The following is a 26,379-nucleotide window of genomic DNA, read 5'->3' on the forward strand; positions in this document are numbered from 1 at the left end:
GTAACACTGAATGGAATACGGACAGGTCGTAGGCGATGCGTATCCTCGATGTACACGTGGAACTTGAGACCTGACCTGGGTGTGACTGTGGTGCCAAAGAACAAAACATCCCCCACATCGTCAGCGAGTGTCCACTGAGGGCGTTCACTGGCACTGATGACTTCCTGAAGACAACACCACAAGCTATGGAGTGGCTGCAGAATCTAAGTGTGGAATTGTGAATGATGAAAATACTGGAATCTGAACTTCATGCAATCTTGTGGTTTTGTACTGTACTTATAAATGTATTATGTGCCAATGTTTAATTTACATTATCTTACTATGTTTGTATCCTATATTTTAACAATGTATATTCTTTTATGGTCTCCCCAGTGTAGTGTGCCATGCCATAAGCTGAATAAATAAGCGACGCACTGTCATTGATATCAACACTTTTTAATAAACTGTATACCTGTGATACTGGGGTATAAATGACCAATTGTCATAGCAACCCTGAAACACAGAATCATTTACATGACTTCAGAAATGTAATATACTGGCTGATATATACGTGGAAAAAAATTTAATAAGTGGTCTGTATTGAGAACTAATCAAGTAGTATACATGATATTGTTTGAAACACTGATGGCCTTGCGTTTAAATATCGAAGGAATTTACACAACCAGACTTCAACGCAATACAATGAAAAGTCGAAAGTTTCGCCAACTGTTGCACAAGAAAACAGGCAAAATATGACTCCAGTTAACGCATATTGATGCAACATTACCACCAAACAGTTCATAATTAACAACAGAGAGCCAACCGAGAACTGTAAGACTTTTGGTGTACGTTTGCTCAAAGTAACCACAGTGCGAAATGTGCACCCGGTTTACTGCAATCTGGAATTGGTCTTTCCCATTTTCAACAGCTAAGAATCTGGTGGCAGCGAAAAAAGTATTGATTTGGATGAAATCAGTTATGGTATGAGTAGAAATGGAGTTACTACGAAATCTAAAGGACTCCAAACTACCAAAATCCGGTTAACCGTTCTTTCAAAAGTCCCAGCGATTCTTCCAACTGAAGCGCTTCTGGGAATTCCATGTGATGGGACGCAGGCGTTGATACATCAATGCAGACTTAATTAACATCAGCTGACCACTAGAAAATCCATCCGTATAAGTCCATGCAAAATAATAACGTCTATATTTTTACGATTAGAGGTCCTCCAAAAACACATTTTAAATCTTAATTTATTGTGGTCTGTACTTCGCCTAAATGTAGCCCTGGAATTAATATGTATCAGCTTAGCGCCTGCTGCTTCGCTCGTCTAGACTATATGGCCTGCAGTGCTTTTTTGGTTTTTGTTTTGTTTTTATTTAATCGAATTTTTGGGTTGTGCACATATTGCAACAGCTTTTAAGCTTTTCACGCTAATTAAGGCTATATGAACGTAATATTTTCCGAATGTACTTCGGACCGAAAAGCGATTCTGGTAGCTAGAGTCGAAAGTTTTTGTTAATCATGCCTTTGCGTTCTTATTCAGATGTTTCCATACCAACTTTCAACACCTAACCAATATTAATTTATATCTAACCAAGAATAGAAACACCAGTTTTAATAAATTTAGCTTCAAAATTTCTATAATGTAACTAAATACTTTATTAAACATTTTCATCCCTTATTGCACTCCATTAGGGTTTGAATTTCCAGAAATACTGAAACAACTAGTTTTTATTTCTAAACGAGAAGTCAAAAACCAGTTGTCATAAATGTAGCCTTAAAAACCATTTCGTAGTTTAATTTTTCAGTAGTTATTAATTTCCAAGCAACATTGACACAATATTTTACCGCCCTAGTGGTTGAATTTCCAAAAATGCTGGGACTTGTATTTTTTATCTTGTGTATGAAAAACCAAGTACCAGTTTTCGTAACTGTAGCTCCAAAATTACCTTAACAGCAACTTATTTTCAAAAAGCCTTTCACCCCCTTAAGAGTGGAATTTCAGACAATCCCTTCTTAAACTATGCCTGCAGTGTAAGATCCACACCCTTTCCGAGCTTCAGATTTCTGTCCTAAACTATTTGGGCTGGACGATGATGAGGCACGGAATCGGTCTGTCCCTGCTTCACCCCGTTAGGTATTGATCTTTCAAAACCGGTGAAACACGAATTTTGTTTCTAATTGAGAAGTCAAATTTAAATTCATACATTTAGCTTTAAAAATGCTTTCCCAATAAAATATTTTCATGAGAAATCTCGTCCCCTACTTCACCACCTAAAGGGTTCAATTTCCAAAAACACTGAAAATTATAACCGAGAAGTGAAATACCAAAGTTCATAGATGAAACTTTACAAATATTTTAGTAATTCTTTAATAATTATATATTTTCAAAAACCTTGCACCCACTACGTCACCATCATAGAGTTAAATTTAAAAAAATGCGGAAGCACTTGTTTCTTTACTTCTGACCGAGAAACCAGGTTTCAGTTTTAGTAGGTCTAGCTTAAAAAATTTCCTTACTTGTGACATTTTTGAAAAAAACCTCATTCACTGTTCAACACCCGTAGGGTTGGAATTCCGAAAAAATCGTTTCAAACGACACCTTCACTGTAAGATCAACGCCTTCTCCAAGTTTCAAGTTTCTATCCTTAGACATTCTCATCATCGCCCAGCCCAAAACGCTATCAGTCAGGATATTGCCTTTTATACACTGAAGCACCAAAGAAAGTAGTATAGGCATGCGTATTAACATACAGGTATGTAAACAGGCAGCATACTGCGCTGCGGCCGGCAACCCCTACATGACACAACAAATGCCTGAGGCAGTTGTTAGATCGGTTACTGCTGCTACAATGGCAGTTCATCAAGATTTAAGTCCGTTTGACCAGTGTTACAGTCGGCCCACAATCGATGGGACACAGCATCTTCGAGATAGTGATGAAGTGGGAATTTTACCATTCGACCATGTCACGCTCTAATTATGTGGGGCCTGCGCAGTTGGAATGATATGGGACCCCCAATACATCTAGATACGACTCTGACAGATGACAAGTACGTAAGCATCCTGTTTGATCACGTACATCCATTCATGTCCATTGTGCATTCCGACGAGCTTGGGCAATTCCAGCATGACAATGCTACACACAACAAATTCAGAATTGCTACAGAGTTGCTCCAGGAACACTCTTCTGATTTTAAACACTTCATCTGGCCACCGGACCCCTCAGACATGAGCCCTATTGAGCGTATTTGGGATTGCTTCCAACGTGTTCTTCGGAAGAGATATCCATCCCTTCATCTCTCACAAATTTATGGTCACCCCTGTAGGATTCGTGGTGTTGGTTCTCTCCAGCATTACTTCAGACATTATTCAAGCCCATATCACCTCTACAATACGCTGGTGTACTTGCTTGTTTGGCACTCCGACTAGAGGACTGCTGCCACATGGAGCGATGTTCGATCTTGGGACATGCGATCACCAAGTCGGCAATCACTCCAGCCGCTATTACCAGCAGCTGAATCCTGTTGATGTTGTTGCTTGTTTATTCAAGAAGTTCTCTATTTGGCCTTGCGAGGCGGAGCTGAAACCGTTTGAACCCCTCTGCCTCTATAAAAATAAAAAATAAAAAAAAAAATTCTGTGATGCCGGGAATCGAATTCAGTTTTGTCCACACATAGGGTAGTGACCCTAACCATTTTTGGCGATGCATTTGTTCAGTTTTTAAATCATTGGTCTTCCGCAAATGTTTGACTTTTTTCAAATCCTACCTATAAGAACTTCCTTCAGTATCTTTTTATCACATCGTATAGCTAATGCCTGACCGAATATAATGAGGTGCCATGCCGCCACCCATTCAGTATGGAGGCGGTCTACTACGTATTACTTTTGAACTAACAAGGCACAAATTTGTGAACAAAATTTCTTTAGTGGAAAAGTATTTTGCGGACACAAGAAACTTTGTCTAGCTTACTATTTTGCTTACTCTCAGACATTTAATATCACTGGGTGGCTGATCAACGATTTTGGTAGAAACATTTTGTACCCTTCCCGAGCTACAATCAATTTTAATGGCAACTGATGAAGGATAATTATATTACGTCTAGTAATGCTAGCTGTGTACGTCGTAATGGCTTCTCTGAGGGATTACTTTAATTTTAGTGAGAAAAATATGTACTCTCACACTGTAATTTAAACAAGTACCTTCTACAATACGACTGTGGGTGAGTACCACATAGTAATAATGTACCCAATTTTTGTGCAATGGAAATAGTGTACAAGCTTGTTGTAACTGAGTTGGCTAAGCAGCTCCAGTACGTGTTTAAATTATCATCAATACGAACTTCCAAAATATTTTTTTATGTGCATCCTTGTGACATCGTGTCTTCAGCGTTTCATTTCCGTAGTAAAATGAAACGCCAGCAACCGGAGTTTAGATGTTACTTTATTACATTTCAACCGCTTTCGGCGACTCAGTTCATCATCTTCTTGAGTAACCGAAAGTGGCTGTAATGTAATAAAATAGACGCAAAAATTTGCCCCTGCTTTAAAATTATCAATAGTCTTTTACATCTAGCATTGAATGCGTTGCATCACTGTTTTTAGTTAAGTAGGAGGTATTTCCAGAAAATCAATCGAGCAAACATATTACTTACAGTTACGTAAGATTTATAATTACTCATACACTTTTTGATGTGTAAATTCCGATTTGCTGTAATACATGTCATCAGCAACATGAATCGCCTCTCATTCAGTCATATTAAATGAAATGAATTTTAGATATATGGGAGATATTAATGGAGCAGGTAGTTACCCTTGTCGGACTCCATTAATGATAACCTTCGCCCTCCCTATCAGAACAATATCCCTAGCCTACAGTCAGTGAGTCACGTATCGTAAAGTTTTAAGTTTCCTGTCTTACGAAAGACGAGAGCAAGTTGAAGGCTGCGCACTTAATTCTATGTTGTGTTCAGTACGAAGACTAGTTTGATACAGCACTCTACGCTAATGCTTCCTGTCTCTGCAGACCTATGGCAACACACATCACTTTCTACCTGCCTGTTGTAGCCAGTTTCAGCCTCTCCCGCCGCACCCACATCGGCTCCTACAAATGTTTTACAGTTTGGTGTCGAAATCTTCTTTCACCATTACCCAATCTGTCTAAACCTTCGAGTCTACAGGTGTTTTCAACGTACACATCCTTCTTTCATGATTTTAAACCACACATAATGATTAAATTATGCTCTGTACAAAACTCTACTATTTGTCTTTCCATTTCAGTCCTTTCCTTCAGATCATTTTCCCTACTAATTAATTTTCCTACCATCGAATCTCAGTTCCGCACTGGAATCATGTTTTCGCCTCCTGTAAATGTCTTAATAATGTCTTTTAACTTCCGTCTGTGTACTGTCTGGGGAACTTGCCAGCAAACAAATTTGCGCTAATTTAATAGGTGATGGCTTTGTATTTATCTCGGCAATGATACAGTGGTCACTCTGCTATGAACAATAGTGTACCAGCATTCCAGTTTTCTTATACATTTGTACACTGAATGTGGATAGGAGAAAGATGAAAGGAAAGGGAAGGAGCTAATGACATCAGTTGCATCAGGACTTTATACGGAATCAGCGGCGACGAGTGGAAGTGTGTGTCGCACCGGGATTCGAACGCGGGATCCCTCATTTATTACGAAGTTGCGTTAAGCACTGCGCCAGCAGAAGCTGTTTATCGTAAATGCGTGGACCATCTCGGCACTCCCGTCAGCCGACCCACTTGTAAGGTGTCAGGCAAATCCAACACCTTCCATAAAAACCCTGACATGATAAGCAAATCCAGTAGTATGTCACATAGCTCCGAATAAATCGTGACATTAAATTAACCAAAGTAATACGAGTAACGAGTGAGCAAATGGAACACCATAGACTAACACAAGAATGCCTAAATGCATGTCGTACCTTCCCACCATGAGACAGACGCAGTTCCGAGGGGAGTAACAAGAACAGAAGCCGAGAGCAGAATCGTGTTAAGCTAGAAGGCCCTATGATAAGGGACGGACTGGACACCCGCGTCGCCAGTTAACCACTAGGACAACGCCAGCTGCAAGTTTTAGCGTGAGACTTTTTCGCGTCTCTGTTATGTTGCAAACTTTAAAAACACGAAAAGTATAACGTTTCTCATTGGATAGACAGAATTTTTGTAGACGGAGCTTAAGGTTAACATTGAGACCCTGATTGGTCAGATGAAAACACAGCCAGATAGTTTGTTTAAACCAACTTCGGTAAATTGTAGTAAGGAGAAGTTAGGATTGAGTTAGTTCCGAGACGGCGAGCTGGATGGCTGCTGCGCCGGCCGCTGCCCTCCTGAAGCTGCCTAACCAACGACAAGGTAATGAACGCACGCGATGCCGCATAACTGCGCATAAAGCTTCACTCAGAACTGCAGAAGTCTCATCTGTTACACCCCCTTTTTGCATTATACTAGTGTCGATCGTCAATTAAAGCTCATGGTGTTCACATTTGCCACTTGAAGTAAAAATCTGAAACGCGATGATTTTTCTTTTATATAGATACTGAGTAGCCACATCAGCCACTATTATTTACGACAAGTTAGATTAGTAATTAAAGATGATTGAGGGACACTGTAGACCATTTTGATAGTTTTCTCTCTTGTGAAACTTAATTTAAACCTAGATTATAGATGTGATATGGCATAGGTCATCCTTCGATCCATTGTAGAACTTCGAAATCCACTCAGGGAATATTCGTTCACATTTTTGTTGAACGCAGTTGATTTTTTACCATCCTGTATGTAAACACTTCCTTTTATCAACAGTGCAGTTTTATAAACAATGTTTTGTGAGTAGAATAAAATTTCCAATGGTAAACTTAACTCCTTTTTCGACGTTATTTTAACAGATAACTAAAAATAGGAAAGCCTTGAACCCCTTCCACTAAATTTAGTTAGTATTAAGATTCTTTTACAGGGAGAGCAGTGGAGCTGACACTGAAATCATTACGTATTTGGTTATATTATTGATAGTCTCACTGAACTCTTCTGAATGCTACATGTCATGTGTGGTCTAGCGTCTCCTTACCAGCAACAGGTCCCGGGTTCAGACTAGTCAATTCCCTAAAAAAACACGCTCAGAGCGCCGTTGCGCGAAAGTGGTAGGGAGACACGATGTAGAACAAACAGACACCACGCAGAATGTTAGACACTTTCCCACCTAACGCCACCTGTCCGCAGTCCCCGTCCACGTCCTTCATGTTAATTATAGAAGGTCGAATGTGCGTGTACATCTGCACTGATGGTTGTGCATTCGTAGCCCATACAAGCCATTCAGTTATACGGGGTGGTCCATTGATCGTGACCGGGCCAAATATCTCACGAAAGAAGCATCAAACGAAAAAACTACAAAGAACGAAACTTGTCTAGCTTGAAGGGGAAAACCAGATGGCGCTATGGTTGGCCCGCTACATGGCGCTGCCGTAGGTCAAACGGATCTTAACTGCGTCTTTTTTAAATAGGAACACGCATTTTTATTACATATACGTATAGTATGTAAATAAATGATTGTTTTAGTTGGATCACTTGTTTCGCTTTGTGATAGATGGCGCTTTAATAGTCACAAACATATGGCTCACACTTTAGACGAACAGTTGGTAGCAGGTAGGTTTCTTCAATTAAAATATAGAACGTAGATACTTTTGAACAATTTATTTCGGTTGTTCCTATGTGATACATGTACCTTTGTGAACTTATCATTTCTGAGAACGCATGCTGTTACAGCGTGATTACCTGTAAATACCACATTAATGCAATAAATGCTCAAAATCATGTCCGTCAACCTCAATGCATTTGGCAAAACGTGTAACGACATTCCCCTCAACAGCGAGTAGTTCGCCTTCCGTAATGTTCGCACATGCACTGACAATGCGCTGACGCATGTTGTCAGGCGTTATCGGTGGATCACGATAGCAGATATCCTTCAACTTTCTCCACAGAAAGAAATCCATGGACGTCAGATCCGGTGAACGTGCGGGCCATGGTATGGTGCTTCGACGACCAATCCACCTGTCATGAAATATGCTATTCAATACCGCTTCAATCACACGCGAGCTATGTGCCGGACATCCATCATATTGGAAGTACATCGTCATTCTGTCATGCAGTGAAACTTAGTAACATCGATAGAACATTACGTAGGAAATCAGCATACATTGCAGCATTTACACTGCCATCGATAAAATGGGGGGGAGGGGGGAATTATCCTTCCTTTCATAATGCCACACCATACATTAACCAGCCAAGGTCGCTGATGTTCCACGTCTCCAAGTCGTCGTGGATTTTCCGTTGCCCAATAGTGCATATTACGCTGGTTTACGTTACCGCTGTTGGTGAATGACGCTTCGTCACTAAATAGAACGCGTGCAAAAAATCTGTCATCGTCCCGTAATTTCTCCTGTGCCCAGTGGCAGAACTGTACACGACGTTCAAAGTCGTCGCCACGCAATTCCTGGTGCATAGAAATATGGTAATGGTGCAATCGATGTTAATGTAGCATTCTCAAAACCGACGTTTTTGAGACTCCCGATTCTCGCGCAGTTTGTCTGCTACTGAAATGTGGATTAGCCGTGACAGCAGCTAAAACACCTACTTCGGCATCATCATTTGTTGCAGGTCGCGGTTGACGTTTCACATGTGGCTGAACACTTCCTGTTTCCTTAAATAACGTAAGTATCCGGCGAACTTGGATTATGTCGTCCAGGATACCGAGCAGCATACATAGCTCACACCCGTTGGGCATTTTGATCACAATAGCCATACACCAACACGATATCGACCTTTTCCTTAATTGGTAAACGGTCCATTTTAACGCGGGTAATGTATCACGAAGCAAATACCGTCCGCACTGGCGGAATGTTACGTGATACCACCTAGTTATAAGTTTGTGATTATTATAGCGGCCGGCCGGTGTGGCCGTGCGGTTCTAGGCGCTTCAGTCTGGAACCACGTGACCGCTACGGTCGCAAGTTCCAATCCTGCCTCGGGCATGGGAGCATGTAATGTCCTTAGGTTAGTTAGGTTTAATTAGTTCCAAGTTCTAGGCGACTGATGACCTCATAAGTTAAGTCGCATAGTGCTCAGAGCCGATCACTATTATAGCGCCATCTATTACAAAGCGAAAAAAGTGGTCCATCTAAAGTATTCATATTTATTTAGTTACTACACGAATATGTAGTAACAAATGGAGGTTTCTATTAAAAAAAAAAAACAAAAAAAACGCAGTTCATATCCGTTTGACCTATGGCAGCGCCATCTAGAGGGCGAACCCCAACGCCATCTGGTTACCCCTTCAAGTTAGACCAGTTTCGTTCTTTGTAGTTGATGATAATTTCGTGAGATATTTGGCCCGGTCACTATCAATGGACCATCCTGTGTGAAAGTATGATGTCTGTTATTATGCAAATGTCCGAAACAGACATGTATTCACAGAATTCCTTACTCATTGTTAGACCTACTTCTTGATTTGATTTTATATTTATAACAATGTATAAATCTGCCAACAAACAGTGGTCTCCCTTTCCTAATTTCCATTGCATATAATATCAATATATCCATCTTTCCCTTTCAAAGTCTCTAACCTGCTTACTCGAATAAGAGATCAAACAACACACTCTCCAACGCGTAGAAAGCCAGTTTGTTTTTCTTGATGACCTACTGAATAGGCCTCGCCAGAACACCCCAAAGGACCTTGGAAATATTTTATCCTAAGAGCATCATCATCATCACTAAACATACAGTAGAGCTGGATGTAATCCGGATTAAGGTCAGCAGTCTCGTCTTTGTTTCAGTAACCGAACAGCAGGACCACGTTGATTTGCGTTATAAAGCTGCATCAGACACATAGACAGTTACCACTGGATTTCCTGACAAAGCCGGCTGGAGTGGCCTTGCCGTTCTAGGCGCTACAGTCTGGAACCGAGCGACCGCTACGGTCGCAGGTTCGAATCCTGCCTCGGGCTTGGATGTGTGTGATGTCCTTAGGTTAGTAAGGTTCATTTAGTTCTAAGTTCTAGGCGACTGATGACCTCAGAAGTGCTCAGGGCCATTTGAACCATTTTTCCTGACAAAACAGCCGCATCTCTTGAGGATTCACGTGTGACCTGTGTACAGATATACCTCCGATGTGGTTCTACATATGGTAAGGCTACATGTCACTGAGGCAAGCAAACCACCCTGCATTGGCTAGGTCCTTACTTTTCAAAACCTGAAATTTTATAAATACGTTTGCTATTTACAGACTTAAATGCACCCAAAATCATAGAAAAAAGGCTAGTGTACTTTTTTAAAGTAATCCTTGCGAGTCTGGCAAGTGTGAATACAGCATTATTTGTCTTTACAGAAATATGTAAGTATAACTATATACCGATGACAGGATACCCTTTCATTCCCCTTTACTATACAAATTTTCAGTATTTGTTATTCAGATTTCATTTTCTAAGCCTTTGAACTATTTCTACTTGTCTCCTATTTCTCCTTTCGTTATACTTGTTTCAGTTTTGTTCTATACTTATCATGTAAATCGATAAACTGCTCCCAGTTCTCTGGCTGTTAGTTACAGAGGTGCACACCCATCTTCTGAAATTACTGATTCCATGTAAGACAGGGTCTGAAAGCTCCAATCTGCCAGAGTAAACAATATTTAACTTACAACGTGTTGCTCTTTTTTCACCATCTCTTCTTCTGCAGCATCTCCTTTAGGTCCCGTAACCATACCTCCTGCAACGACATCCACTACTGCCGGCTGTCGCATCTTTCTTCCTTTACGTCTAAATTAGTCTGTCGGTGACTCCATCCTTTCTGCAGTAGCATTAGTATTGATGCGTGCATTTTCACTCTTACCATTGCTGTCCTGATATAAGTTTAGAATTCTGTTCCCTAGAACTCGTTAGTTAGGTTACACATATCCAAGTTCGCAGCCTATTTCTACGTAAACCTCTGCACCACACTCAAGTGTGTCATCCACCGGCATCCGTAAATGTTGGTTCTCGCCTATAAGCCCTGTACATAGAGTTCATTTACTACTCTATGTTGCTGATAAATACGTCATACTTATTAAAAGTATGAAATTCTGTTGCATCTATTTACGTATGCCTTTTTACTCATTTCCCATGTCTGCATTCCAGCAGTAACGAGTGCTTTACCTCTTTTCTAGCGGACGGTTATTTTCGTATGATTCCCGCAATTCATTTATAGTATCGTTTTCACCGCCAGTATCACACATGTTCTGTAATGGAGTTTTTGAGCATCAAATACGCATAAGATTTCCTCGTAGCGTCCACAAGGAGCTTTAAGTGGGTCTATGTTGCAGTTATTGCGTGCCCACTTGGTTGTATAGATTCATTATTCACGAGAAGAGCACATAGTGGCAAGAAGTAGTCAGCAGTCGATGATGTAAAATCCGTCTGCATGTAACTGACTCCTATGCACATCGCTTATGTACGTTTGTTTTTCGTCACACTCCTTCTTTCGTTCCGACTACGTCCGAATCGAAAGACAATGACCTGTTTAGGATGAAGAAAATAAATAAGACCGCGGTAGCAGAAATGAATGACACAAACAAAGTGGCAGTAGCAATATGATCGTGTAGCTGTGATTGTCACTTTAAGCTTAAGGTAACTGTTTTTAAAAGTAAAAGTAGCCAGTTAAGTTTACGAACAGCCTCATACAAACGATTAAATGAAACGCATGGGTAATGGCATAAAGATAAGCACATTTGTTGGTTTTTCTTTTTAAGGGCTTCCATTTTCCATTGCACCTCTTTTTTGAGTGTGTCACTTCACTTAATCAAAACTTTTAAAGAGAAAGAAATGGTCATTACGAAATAGTTTGCACAGGACGGTAAATCCAATACAAGGTTTATAAGGACCAGCTAACGAGGGGTGGCGGGCAGACTTCGGGAGCTTTTTCTTTCTTTCTAGAGGTTCGGGGATGTTTCCTCTTTTTAAAGTTTCTTATTCGATGCTGTACCAAATTGTTCTTCAACGCGAATAAAACTGAGGATCACGCTTTCAGCATCTCGAATATCAGCAGTTCATTTTATCCTACTGCGAATTTCCGTGTCATTAATGTGGCTGAACCATTCGAGCTATCAAATGGTGCATTTGCTTGAGTTAGGTTTAGAGGCCTCAAGTGGGTCTCAACACGTGAAAAGCAAGTTGAGTGCACCAATTATGTTAGTGTAGTGTAGCACAAATTTCCAACGAGTTAAAATGTAATTACCCTGAACCTCGCACTGCTCGTATGAAATCACAATTAATGGAAAAATGGATTTGTGGTTGCAGCTGACATCCACTAGTGCTGACCAAACAGCAGTTTTAGTCTGAGCCCACGAATTTCCCTATCTCAATCTGACAATTATGGCAATAGAAGACGGTTAAGGAAAAGCTGGAGTTTCAAATTTCACGTTTAGAAAAATCATTCCCTCAGGTGAATCATACACATATAGCACTGTTTGACAGTCAGACAAATTTCCATATGGAGGACACAGAAATAGGCCTCACTGGCATTGAAAAGTAGGTAAAACAGCTGAAACAGTCGATAAAAGAAAAAAGAAGTAGCCATGTCCAGGTGGAATGCCAATTCAGTTTTACTGAGTGCTCTACGCACCGGTCCCTGGCGTGCATTTATCGCGAATCTCTCCGCTATCGAAAAGTCCCAAGCTACTGGATAAAATACAGGTGACTCGAATACATAAGAAGGCTAAAAGAACTGACCAGCAAAGTTATAAGCCAATATCGTAACCACTTGGTTGCAGAAATCATGGGTGCTTCTTGAATTGTAATGTAATAAATTTTCTTGTGTGACTTAAGTTTCCGTCCACAGATAAAATATTTCGTCGCTGGTTTCTCAACCAGTGACAGTGTAGACCCGCAAAGAGGAATCCCATTAGATACTGCCGTAAGCAGTTTGCGTGAGACGTTTTGTATTGCGCAGAATTTTAAATACCTGGTGTTCTACACGGTTGAGTGTTGTATAATAGCCCTGTACTAAAGCTACTTGGAATATAACGTTGATTCTTCAGGTAGAGAAGATGATGTGAGTAAAGTTCCACATAATTTTAAGGCTAGTTATTAAAATGTTACTTCTTGGAGAATGAATATGTTTTCTTTAATGTTTCGTAAAGAGCTAGTCTGTGACGCACATGTTTTTTTTCTTTAATAGTTCTTGTATAAAGAAGTAGTAAAATCCCACATAAAGTCTAGTTGTGTAGTGAAACGTAGTAATAATAGCTATTGTATTCGGTGATTCCGTAGTTAATATGTATCGATGATAAGTGATATTGAATTGTTCTGTTGCTAAAACAGAACACAGAAAAATTTTCTCCTGTTTTTGTGCAAGAGTGCGAGTTCATTCACTCTTTTTTGACTTCTTCTGGTCGTGTGTCGTGGCAAGCAAATATGTAGTATACCTTGTGTTTAAATTATAATCTTTGCTAGCTTAAAGTAATTAAACGTGGTGCCCGTTTAGAATTTTGGTAATTATTGATTGAGTGGTATTCCTTATCACTTCGGCACTTACCCACGCACATGCTCTGACAATTCTCTCTCGTATTCGTGCAAATAGTAAATATTCGTCAAATACGGCGAATCCGTCTAACGCGCCATTGACATTTAAACACCATTCGACGGATTCGCAGTACGACAATAGTAGGAACGGTAAGACCAGAGTCGTCGAATCAAGTTAATGTGAATGATGTATTCCTTCGAAGAACAAGTCGATATGGTTCTCACTTACAGATAATGTCAACGAAATTCAGTGAGAGCAAGAGACTTACACACTGAAAGATATACGCGACGTACTCACTCTACAAGTCGTACATTTAAATATGTGTACTATACATTGAGAACAACTGGATCTTTAACGCATCGGAAACATACTCGGCAAAGGAAAGTTACTAACGAGGAAACGGAAATTGGTATTCTAGGAACTGTGGTTCGAGATCCATGTGTTAGTTCGCGTCAAATCGGAAGAGAATCTGGCGCAAGCCAGAGTAGTTTTGTTCGTGTTCTGAATCGCCATAAGTATCATCCTTACCATATCAGTCTGCACCAAGAATTAACTGGTATGGATTCTATGCGTCGCATTGAATAAAGCCGATGGGCTCAATTTCAGATTCAGAGGGATGACACATTTATTAATTTGATTTTATTTACTGACGAGGCTACCTTCACGAACCATGGAAATGTTAATCTGCATAACATGCATTATTGGGGAACTGAAAATCCATGTTGACTAGGGTAAGTTGCACAACAGATACCGTGGTCAGTGAATGTGTGGTGTGGGATTCCGGAGGACAGAATTACATGTCCCTATTTCGTCGAAGGAAATCTTAATGGTAGGATGTACACTATCTTCCTGCAAGAAACATTAGGTCTGTTATTGGAAGAAATAGTTTTAGGAACAAGGAACAGAATGTGGCATAAACACGATCGGTGTCTGGCATATTTTTCGCTGATGACTAGAAATGAGTTCGATTGGACGTGGAGGAGATGAGACGTGGCAGGCTCGTTTGCCAGACTTGAAGCCTCTGGATATTTTCCTATGCTATTCGTAAAAGACATTGTTTATAAAGACGTTCGAACTACACCTGAATATATGCGAGAGATAATTGTCAGAGCATGTGCTTCGATAAGTGCTGATGTGATAAGGGATACCACTCAATCAACGATAAGATTACAGCACTGCATTGATACAAATGGACGTTCATACCACCTTTGTGACCTTCGTTGGCCTTCAAAGACCTTACTGTTACATATCATTAGATACGTCTCGATAGCCGCTATCAGAAAATAAGTACCAAACAAACTATAGCATCCCATTTTAAAAACAAAGTTGACCTTCATACACTCCTGGAAATGGAAAAAAGAACACATTGACACCGGTGTGTCAGACCCACCATACTTGCTCCGGACACTGCGAGAGGGCTGTACAAGCAATGATCACACGCACGGCACAGCGGACACACCAGGAACCGCGGTGTTGGCCGTCGAATGGCGCTAGCTGCGCAGCATTTGTGCACCGCCGCCGTCAGTGTCAGCCAGTTCGCCGTGGCATACGGAGCTCCATCGCAGTGTTTAACACTGGTAGCATGCCGCGACAGCGTAGACGTGAACCGTATGTGCAGTTGACGGACTTTGAGCGAGGGCGTATAGTGGGCTTGCGGGAGGCCGGGTGGACGTACCACCGAATTGCTCAACACGTGGGGCGTGAGGTCTCCACAGTACATCGATGTTGTCGCCAGTGGTCGGCGGAAGGTGCACGTCCCCCTCGACCTGGGACCGGACCGCAGCGACGCACGGATGCACGCCAAGACCGTAGGATCCTACGCAGTGCCGTAGGGGACCGCACCGCCACTTCCCAGCAAATTAGGGACACTGTTGCTCCTGGGGTATCGGCGAGGACCATTCGCAACCGTCTCCATGAAGCTGGGCTACGGTCCCGCACACTGTTAAGCCGTCTTCCGCTCACGCCCCAACATCGTGCAGCCCGCCTCCAGTGGTGTCGCGACAGGCGTGAATGAGGGACGAATGGAGACGTGTCGTCTTCAGCGATGAGAGTCGCTTCTGCCTTGGTGCCAATGATGGTCGTATGCGTGTTTGGCGCCGTGCAGGTGAGCGCCACAATCAGGACTGCATACGACCGAGGCACACAGGGCCAACATCCGGCATCACGGTGTGGGGAGCGATCTCCTACACTGGCCGTACACCTCTGGTGATCGTCGAGGGGACACTGAATAGTGCACGGTACATCCAAACCGTCATCGAACCCATCGTTCTACCATTCCTAGACCGGCAAGGGAACTTGCTGTTCCAACAGGACAATGCACGTCCGCATGTATCCCGTGCCACCCAACGTGCTCTAGAAGGTGTAAGTCAACTACCCTGGCCAGCAAGATCTCCGGATCTGTCGCCCATTGAGCATGTTTGGGACTGGATGAAGCGTCGTCTCACGCGGTCTGCACGTCCAGCACGAACGCTGGTCCAACTGAGGCGCCAGGTGGAAATGGCATGGCAAGCCGTTCCACAGGACTACATCCAGCATCTCTACGATCGTCTCCATAGGAGAATAGCAGCCTGCATTGCCGCGAAAGGTGGATATACACTGTACTAGTGCCGACATTGTGCATGCTCTGTTGCCTGTGTCTATGTGCCTGTGATTCTGTCAGTGTGATCATGTGATGTATCTGACCCCAGGAATGTGTCAATAAAGTTTCCCCTTCCTGGGACAATAAATTCACGGTGTTCTTATTTCAATTTCCAGCAGTGTATCTCTGAAGCGACCTCACCTAGCAACAAAAAACCAACGTAATATTATGGAGCTCATTGTCCTGTGCAACTTTTGTTCCAGAAACATTTCAGCTCCTATTATACTTTTGGAGTTATTCCAGGTGGCAATAGTTATTGACTCACCCTGTATATCGAGGATGTGTAACGGCTTCCCAACGAAACTTCTGCAGCGTAGTCAAATGTTCAAATGCTTGTGAATTTTAAGGGACCAACCTGCTGAGGTCATCAGCCCCTAAACTTACACACTACTTTTCCTACCAACATCCACACACCCATTCTCAAGGGATGACTCTAACCTCCGGCGGGAGCGGCAGCGCAATCCGTGACATGGCGCCTCGAACCACTCGGTCATAATGCGCGGCTGCAGCATTGTTGAAAGAGTTTGCCAATAAAACGCACATCCACATGTTTCCAACATTGTTCGGATTACGGTGCAGAAGTTTGATATCCTCCATACAGTGCCGATCTGTCCCTATGCGATTTCCGTATTTCTGAAGCCCTGAAGAAAGATATTCGTGCCGTCGATTTGGTCCTGACAAAGAGGTACACGACAGGGTACAATCATAGTTCCGTAGGCAACCAAAAACACTTTTCCACGAAGACGCTGACCGTCCTGCCGATCCTTGTCTCTAAAACTACCATTGGCTAATGTGGACTCTCATAGTTAGGCGTACACTACGGTAGTTTTCCGGAACGCTTTCGTCAGCTAAGGTAATAATAACCAAGCTATCTGTCTATTAGGTGTGTTGCACACGTATCAGGCGTTAACTCATTTCCATCGATATTTTCGTGAATGCAATCACTGCCTTACTAGATTACTCTAGAAACTGGGTGCAGTGAACCGTCTAGAAACAGACCGAGGCTATATAAAGGGTTGCGTAACCTACAAAACATTTCCCTTCTACATAGTTATTCACCTGTCTGTTACTTAAAAATAACCGGTATTTACAACAAAATTGAAATTGTCAGTGTTTAATTCTGATTTTATTCGCAGCTGCTATTTTTTAGCGTGAAATAGATTAACGTTACAATTTTAAAAAATACAGATTTATCATGTGGCGTTAGATTACGCAGTTGGCTCAAAAACCAAAAACATGTCAAACATTGTCTCAATACTTCGTCGAGCATATATAAAACATGTTTCTGTTATTCATAAATAACTTTCGTACTTACCAGTAATAATAGGAATCTCTCGCCTTTGATCATGACGTGTAACGTACTATTGAGTACAAAATAACAACAATAATTACATACAAATTTTATGTTTATGCATGTAAATTACACTTGCCTCGAAGGTACTTACTATGGTTACATAAAAGGGCAAAAGTTGAGAAATCAAATAATTCTTATTACTCATTGTTATGATGACGACCAACGAGTCGTCGCCAATGTTGACTGGTGGCCAATGCTAAATAGAAACATATAAGTCACAGCAGGTTTGTGAGTAACGTCGATAAGGTGCTGGCTGCTTGATCTGGACCTGCAACGACTAAAATAGTTAAAAGTCGTTGGTAAAAAGTATGTATCGTACTTAACTGGTTGTACAGGATTCTTCTTGGCTGCATAAATACAATAATAAACAGATAGCCATTGAGGCCCCACTTAGGCCATACGTTACCAAGCGCCTTGTTAGAGGTTGCTTCCTATCAGCTGAAGGCTATGCTACTTTACTACTTGACGTCCCGAGCAAGAGTGGACAAGAGCTCGCTATAAACTTGATACAAGCCGCGGAGCGGCTCTAGCGGCTTTGGTCGCAACTCGCAGGTTCAACGATACTAATACGGTCGATAACTGCAACCCCTAACAAGTGTGGTATCGAACGCTGGTACCACACTTACAAAATGGAATTTATATTTTATAGGGATGTAAAATATACAAACGGCTAACAGTGAACGATATGTGGTTATAATTATGTGCAAAACAAAATACAAAGAGGTCGTCGACTCTCAATTTCTCTCACACACATTCATTTCTGTTTCTTTCCATACCAATGCTACCAATACTGACGGTAATCCTACCCTTATAACGTCATTTATTTACTGTACGAAAACTACCGAACCGTCGGTGTGGTAGAGCGCAAACTTACTTCTCCAGTTAACAGTTGTCACAGAGCATATATGATACTAGCATTCCACATCTTTAAATGCATAACCGTCATGTATTCGAGCCTGTAATTCCTTGGAACTGTAAACGCTTTGACCTCACTTCCTCACCCGGGGGTGTACAGTTTGATGGTTGACGGCCGACCGGGGCATTGTTCTAAGTCGGCACTATCTCTTCACGCCCTCCTCCTTTCAGTTCTGCAAGCTTTTGCCTCCATAACACACTGTGATCTTCCTATTCTATCGTTCAAATCCTGTCAACCCAGTATACGATATTTTACAGTTTAGAAAACACGTATAGAACATGTCCATATAAAGCACTCCACCTTCAGGCCACGAGTGGCCTACCGAAACCATCCGACCGCCGTGTCATCCTCCGGGGAGGATGTGGATAGGTTGGGCGTGGGGCTCACACACTCGTCCTCCATTTGGGGAACTCAGAGGTGTGTGTCCCTAGTTCCTAGCCGTCTCACGGAAGACCACAGAGAGCAAAGTAGGACCATCTGCGTGGAGCTGCTTGCGAGTTACGAGGCTGGAGGTGACAGTTTTTAGAACGTAGTCACAGGCGATGAAACTTGGGTTCATCACTTCGAACCAGAAACAAAACGGCAATCTATAGAAAAAGTTCGAAGCAGCACCCTCAGTCGGTAATGGAGTGGTCTCTTGGGTCTCTGAAGGAGTTATTCTGTTCTGTGTCCTGCGTTGCAACGATCATTTCTGAAGTGTAACGCGCTACCATCAGGAAACTGAAGAAACGATTTCAGCATGTTCGTCGCCTTAAAAACCCAGACGAACTTCTCCTTCTCCATGACAACGCAAGGCCTCACTCAAGTCTGTGCACCCGAGAGGAGCTCATAAAACTTCATTGGACTGTTCTTCCATATCCAACCAACAGCCCGTATCTCGCACCTTCCGACTTACATTGTCCGGTGTAATGAAGGATACTCTCCGCGGGAAGCAGTACCTGGATGATGGAGAGCTTATTGATGTAGCAAGACGTTGAATTCGATGTGGACCAGTAGAGTAATACCAAGAGGCATACAGACCTTCCCAGTAAAGGGAAGTCATCGCAATGAGCCGAGGTTATGTTAAAAAATCAGGAATATTTGACTAAAAGAGTGGTGAATAATATGGTGTCCAGAATGAGATTTTCACTCTGCAGCGGAGTGTGCACTGATATGAAACTTCCTGGCAGATTAAAACTGTGTGCCGGACCGAGACCCGAGTTCGAGTCTCGGTCCGGCACACAGTTTTAATCTGCCATGAAGTTTCAATAATATGGTGTGTTAGAAACCTGAAGAAAAGTAACCTGCTTTCAGAAGCAAATGTGTTGCATTACTTATTAAACGCTCTTTGTATTTTAGCCGTTTTTGTATAGTACATTCCCAGATGGAGACTGGAGACCAGCCCGACACTCGCTTACACCACCAATCAAAACCGCGGAAAACCAGGAAAATGGGTTTAATTCGCCGCATGGCCTCAGCTTTGCTGCACCTTAAAGTATGAAGTGAGTACAACGGTCAGTAGATGGAAGTGCGATCTAATTCAAGGTATCAGTTTCATCTGGCGCCGTATCACATTGTCAACCCAAAAATTCGTAAAATAAACGGGCGTTTAGCTTCAGTAACGGTCAGACGAAAGCTGGTAAGCGGACGAACAAAAAGAATGTGTAATCCTTGAGCATATATTCTTGCATCATAGGGATAATAAACGTTGTAGTGAGAGATGTCTATTGCTTATCATAAATTACGTTAACCTAAAAGAGAGCATCAAGATGGTAAGTGGAGAGCCGAAAAATTTACCGCTAATGGCTGGTCAGAAAGTATAAAATACTCCAAGTACTCTTATTCCGACTGCAATTATACCTACATAAATAATCTTGCATATGCACTTTCGGAGCTCAGCCGTGTTAATGGTCTACCGCTGTCAAAAAAAATATACTGTGTAGTTTGTAAGCTCACATACACAAAGAAAGTCTCTGTAAATAACCTGACGTAAAATCTGCAAGCGGATGTTATTTTTGGGCGTATAAAATATTTAAACCACAGCTTCATTTTGTAATGGCCACCGTGTAGGCCGCAGAAGCCTTGGATGACTTTCTGTTGGAACTAATAACTGTTTACGATCTGCCGTGTCGAGAACGAAGTTACGATCTCGCAATGGGGCGAGATATTTTTAACATTAAACGTCATTTTGAAGCTTAAACCTCATATTCATTATGTTATCAACTGACACCACTATGTTTCATTGACTGCTGCGTCGAAACTTAGTGTGTCCTCGTTTTAACTCACAGTAGTTTGATGTCAGCAACGTAGTTATATTGTCTGTTTTACGGACCGGTGAGACAGACAGTTAGGAAAGGTTAGTTTGTTTGTTACAGTTAGGAAATGCGGTAGTGAACGTATCGCGAGTGCTAAAATGTTAGCATGATATGTTACATAAATTGCATTCTTGCCTTTTGAGTCTGTTAAATATTTATACAATATTGTAAACCTACACTACTGGCCATCAAAATTGAGCACGAAATTTAACCGACAGGAAGAAGATGCTGTGAGACTCGAAAGATTAGCTTTTCAGAGCATTCACACAAGGTTGGCGCCGGTGGCGACACCAACAACATGCTGACATGAGGAAAGTTTCCGAACGATTTCTCATACACAAACAGCAGTTGACCGGCGTTGCCTAGTGAAACGTTGTTGTGATACCTTGTGTAAGGAGGAGAAATGAGTACCATCATGTTTCCGACATTGATGAAGGTCGGATTTTAGCCTATCGCGATTACGGTTTATCGTATCGCGACAACGCTGCCCGCGTTGGTCGAGATCCAGTGACTGTTAGCAGAATATGGAATCAGTATGTTCAGGAGGGTAATACGGAACGCCGTGCTGGATCCCAACGGCCTCGTATCACCAGCAATCGAGATGACAGGCATTTTACCCGCATGGCTGTAACCGATCGTGCAACCACGTCTCGATCCCTGAGTCAACAGATGGGAACGTTTGCAACACAACAACCATCTGCACGAACAGTTCGACGACATTTGCAGCAGCATGGACTATCACACCATGGCTGCGGTTCCCTTCACACTGCATTACAGAGAGGAGCGCCTAGATGGTGTACTCAACGACGAACCTGGGTGAACGAATGGTAAAACGTCGTTTTTCCGGATGAATCCAGGTTTTGTATACAGCATCTTGATGGTCGCATACGTGTTTGGCGACACCGCGGTGAACGAACATTGGAAGCGTGTATTCGCCATCGCCATACTGGCGTATCACCCGGCGTGATGGTATGGGGTGCCATTGGTTACACGTCTCGGTCACCTCTTGTTCGCATTGACGGCGCTTTGATCAGTGGACGTTACATTTCAGATGTGTTACGACCCGTGACTCTATCCTTCATTCGATCCCTGCGAAACCCAACATTTCTGCAGGCTAATGCACGACAGTATGTTGCAGGTCCTGTATGGGCCTTTCTGGATACAGAAAATTTTCGACTGCTGCCCTGGCCAGCACATTCTCCAGATCTCTCACCAATGGAAAACGTCTGGTCAATGGAGGCCGAGCAACTGGGTGATCACAACACGCCAATCACTACTCTTGATGAACTGTGGTATCGTGTTGAAGCTGCATTGGCAGCTGTACCTGTACACGCCATTCAACCTATGTTTGACTCAATGCCCAGGCGTATCAAGGCCTTTATTACGGCCAGAGGTTGTTGTTGTGGGTACTCATTTCTCGGGATCTATGCACCCGAACTGCGTGAAAATGCAACCAAATGTCAGTTCTAGTATAATATATTTGCCCAATGAATACCCTTTTATAGTCTGCATTTCTTCGTGGTGTAGCAATTTTAATGACCAGTAGTGTATCACACGTATGTATACATATTACAAATTAAAATTCCTCGCCACGGTTTCCGTCTGCACATTCAGGTTAATTTTATGAATTCCTGTAGGAATATTTATAGAGTGTTCGTTAACAGGCAGAAGGATCCGCGACAACGGTTTGTGTATGTAAATTATTACCTCTAAGTAATCATGGTTGTGTAATATATGTACTGTTAGTCGTTCGATATCTAATTGCAGTTCGGAGTGATATCTCGTGGCAACAATGGGAGTCATGATCACTTGTCAGCTATAGAGGAGGCAGTATATCACTGAAATAGCGGTAAATTGGCGCCACAGCTCCACGGCGCAGTACATCGCTTGTTTTGCAGTTCCACTGATCTATAGCAAAGAAATTAATCGTGTACTCGTTGACGATTTGTCTTCAACGTGCTGCAATACGGTGCCTTCAAGTTCGGGTGAGCGGCGTCTCCTTGGAGCGCTAGTCATTCCTGCTGACGGTGAAAGAACCGTGTCTAGCAGGGCGAAACGGGTATACGATGGAGTCGGGTGTTGCGGGGCATGATCTTGATAAAAGTGACAAACAGCTCTTTCATTACCGTGAGCTTCGCCATTCAGAAGGACCATCTCGGTGTATTCTCCGAACGTGTACTCAGCTACGTTATTCCAACACTCGCAGAAACGTGAATGAGGTTCGAACTAGGTCAAATAGACAGGATAGATGTCAAATTACTTCAAGCGATACGGTGTAACCACCCTCCACCACGATCATCCGGTTGCATACCTACCTGGCAGACATGTCTTCGAACGGCTGTAGCACGGGAACGGTATGTTTATGGACGCGAGTTGCTGTTCAAAATATTATGTACTCTCTCCCGTCTACAAGTCCTAGATGTTTATAACGGGAATCGCCGAACAAACACTGTTATTCAGCCGCACTACACAAGACAAATCATCCTGTCCTCCATGCTGTTAGTGCTACCCGTGCAAAGCTGGAGCGGATCAGCATTCTAAAGCTAAGGAGACTGTCGAACATATTTTGATTTACATTGAAAGGTACACGTTTATTCATATCTTTATGCTATTTGACAACATAATAACCGCGCACATACTGCGAGCTGCTGGGGTGGGGAAGAGTTTGTACCTCTTTAATTCTCACGAATTTTGCACGAGAACGAGCCATGCACTCGATCCCCTCCTTACCTACCACCTAATTAATTATGCGCACAACGGTAACGAAAGTAAATGATGGTGGACCCTGCTACTTGGTAAAATAAGGAGTGCACACTCGCAATAATTTGATAAAAATCGTGATCTACTCAGAGAAACTAAAAGAGCACTTTGTCATAATAAACAACAGAAAATGGTGTTCTGCATGTATCTACGAAATGACATGCGGATTAAATATTACAATGAGATTTATTATACATGAGAACATAAAGGCACATCGTTATCGACACAAACAGTAGGTTAATTGTTAGGGTATAATGAACTATTATGAGAATAAGAGTTGGCTCGGGAGCAAGGGCGTCTACTCTCTATGATGCAATAGCTTGACGATAATGACTGGAGGTCTTAATGAATCAAATATTACTATGCGACTATATTTCAGAATCGCGATTAGTCGTGACAGCTCAAATGGGATCACATGGAGAAACAAGCAAGGTGGACTTGCAGCAAAGCGAACGCGCGTGCTGCTGAGGACTTCGGTATATTAATGATAGATCCTACAATGGCGAAGCCGCAAAAATGCTGCACCAGTCCTGAAACTGCAGCACGTCGTCGTCGTCGGTAGGCAGCGTTCTGATGATGCAGGAGCAGACCTCTGCTGTGCAGCAACACTGTTTCAACCCCTGCCCTCGAAGGCTGTCCGAGAATTCTAAGTTCTGCCGAAAAAGTGGGACTTACTCACAAGACTGTCCGACTACCAAGTTTTTTTTTTTTTTTTTTTTTTTTTTTTTTTTTTTTTTTTTTTTGCCATCAGTCTATTGACTGCTTTGATGCTGCCCGCTACGAATTCCTTTCCTGTGCTAACCTCTTCATCTCAGAGTAGCACTTACCTACGTCCTCAATTATTTGCTTGAAGTATTCCAATCTCTGTCTTCCTCTACAGTTTTTGCCCTCTACAGCTCCCTCTAGTACCATGGAAGTCATTCCCTCGTGTCTTAGCAGATGTCCTATCATCCTGTCCCTTCTCCTTATCAATGTTTTCCACATATTCCTTTCCTCTCCGATTCTGCGTAGAACCTCCTCATTCCTTACCTTATCAGTCTACCTAATTTTCAACATTCGTCTATAGCACCGCATCACAATTGCTTCGATTCTCTTCTGTTCCGGTTTTCCCACAGTCCATGTTTCACTACCACACAATGCTGTACTCCAGACGTACTTCCTCAGAAATTTCTTCCTCAAATTAAGGCCGGTATTTGATATTAGTAGACTTCTCTTGGCCAGAAATGCCTTTTTTGCCATAGCAAGTCTGCTTTTGATGTCCTCCTTGCTCCGTCCGTCATTGGTTATTTTACTGCCTAGGTAGCAGAATTCCTTAACTTCATTGACTTCGTGACCATCAATCCTGATGTTAAGTTTCTCGCTGTTCTCATTTCTACTACTTCTCATTACCTTCGTCTTTCTCCGATTTACTCTCAAACCATACTCTGTACTCATTAGACTGTTCATTCCGTTCAGCAGATCATTTAATTCTTCTTCACTTTCACTCAGGATAGCAATGTCATCAGCGAATCGTATCATTGTTATCCTTTCACCTTGTATTTTAATTCCACTCCTGAACCTTTCTTTTATTTCCATCATTGCTTCCTCGATGTACAGATTGAAGAGTAGGGGCGAAAGGCTACAGCCTTGTCTTACACCCTTCTTAATACGAGCACTTCGTTCTTGATCGTCCACTCTTATTATTTCCTCTTGGTTGTTGTACGTATTGTATATGACCCACCTCTCCCTGTAGCTTACCCCTACTTTTTTCAGAATCTTGAACAGCTTGCACCATTTTATATTGTCGAACGCTTTTTCCAGGTCAACAAATCCTATGAACGTGTCTTGACTTTTCTTTAGCCTCGCTTCCATTATTAGCCGTAACGTCAGAATTGCCTCTCTCGTGCCTTTACTTTTCCTAAAGCCAAACTGATCGTCACCTAGCGCATTCTCAATTTTCTTTTCCATTCTTCTGTATATTTTTCTTGTAAGCAGCTTCGATGCATGAGCTGTCAAGCTGATCGTGCGATAATTCTCGCACTTGTCAGCTCTTGCCGTCTTCGGATTTGGGTGGATGATGGTTTTCCGAAAGTCAGATGGTATGACGCCAGACTCATATATTCTACACACCAACGTGAATAGTCGTTTTGTTGCCACTTCCCCTAATGATTTTATAAATTCTGATGGAATGTTATCTATCCCTTCTGCCTTATTCGACCGTAAGTCCTCCATAGCTCTTTTAAATTCCGATTCTAATATTGGATCCCGTATCACTTCTAAATCGACTCCTGTTTCTTCTTCTATCACATCAGACAAATCTTCACCCTCATAGAGGCTTTCAATGTATTCTTTCCACCTATCTGCTCTCTCCTCTGCATTTAACAGTGGAATTCCCGTTGCACTCTTAATGTTACCACCGTTGCTTTTAATGTCACCAAAGGTTGTTTTGACTTTCCTGTATGCTGAGTCTGTCCTTCCGACAATCATATCTTTTTCGATGTCTTCACATTTTTCCTGCAGCCATTTCTTCTTAGCTTCCCTGCACTTCCTATTTATTTCATTCCTCCGACGAATATCAGATCCCAAATCCCTGCGCCTGCACAGCGCAAGAGCGAAGCGAACATTGCTCAACTCCCTACTCTCCTCGAAAATCGCGAATCAGCATTGAGTGCTGGTTCCAAAACTCTCGCACACTGTCTCAGAACTTCATTCGGGCCAATAGCGACCGTTCCCTCCAATTTCGAGCAGGGCTTTATGACGTCAACTAGCCAGTTGACCAGTCATGCCTCTGCTATTCAGCTGAGGGCACTGAACTTGCCCTTCGACCGGCTACGAAAACAACCAGCCTAGACCACCGGCCATTCGGCGCCAGACAGTCGCTCCCAGCAG

This window comes from Schistocerca gregaria, chromosome 3 (assembly GCF_023897955.1).
Source record: "Schistocerca gregaria isolate iqSchGreg1 chromosome 3, iqSchGreg1.2, whole genome shotgun sequence".
Classification (NCBI taxonomy): domain Eukaryota; kingdom Metazoa; phylum Arthropoda; class Insecta; order Orthoptera; family Acrididae; genus Schistocerca; species Schistocerca gregaria.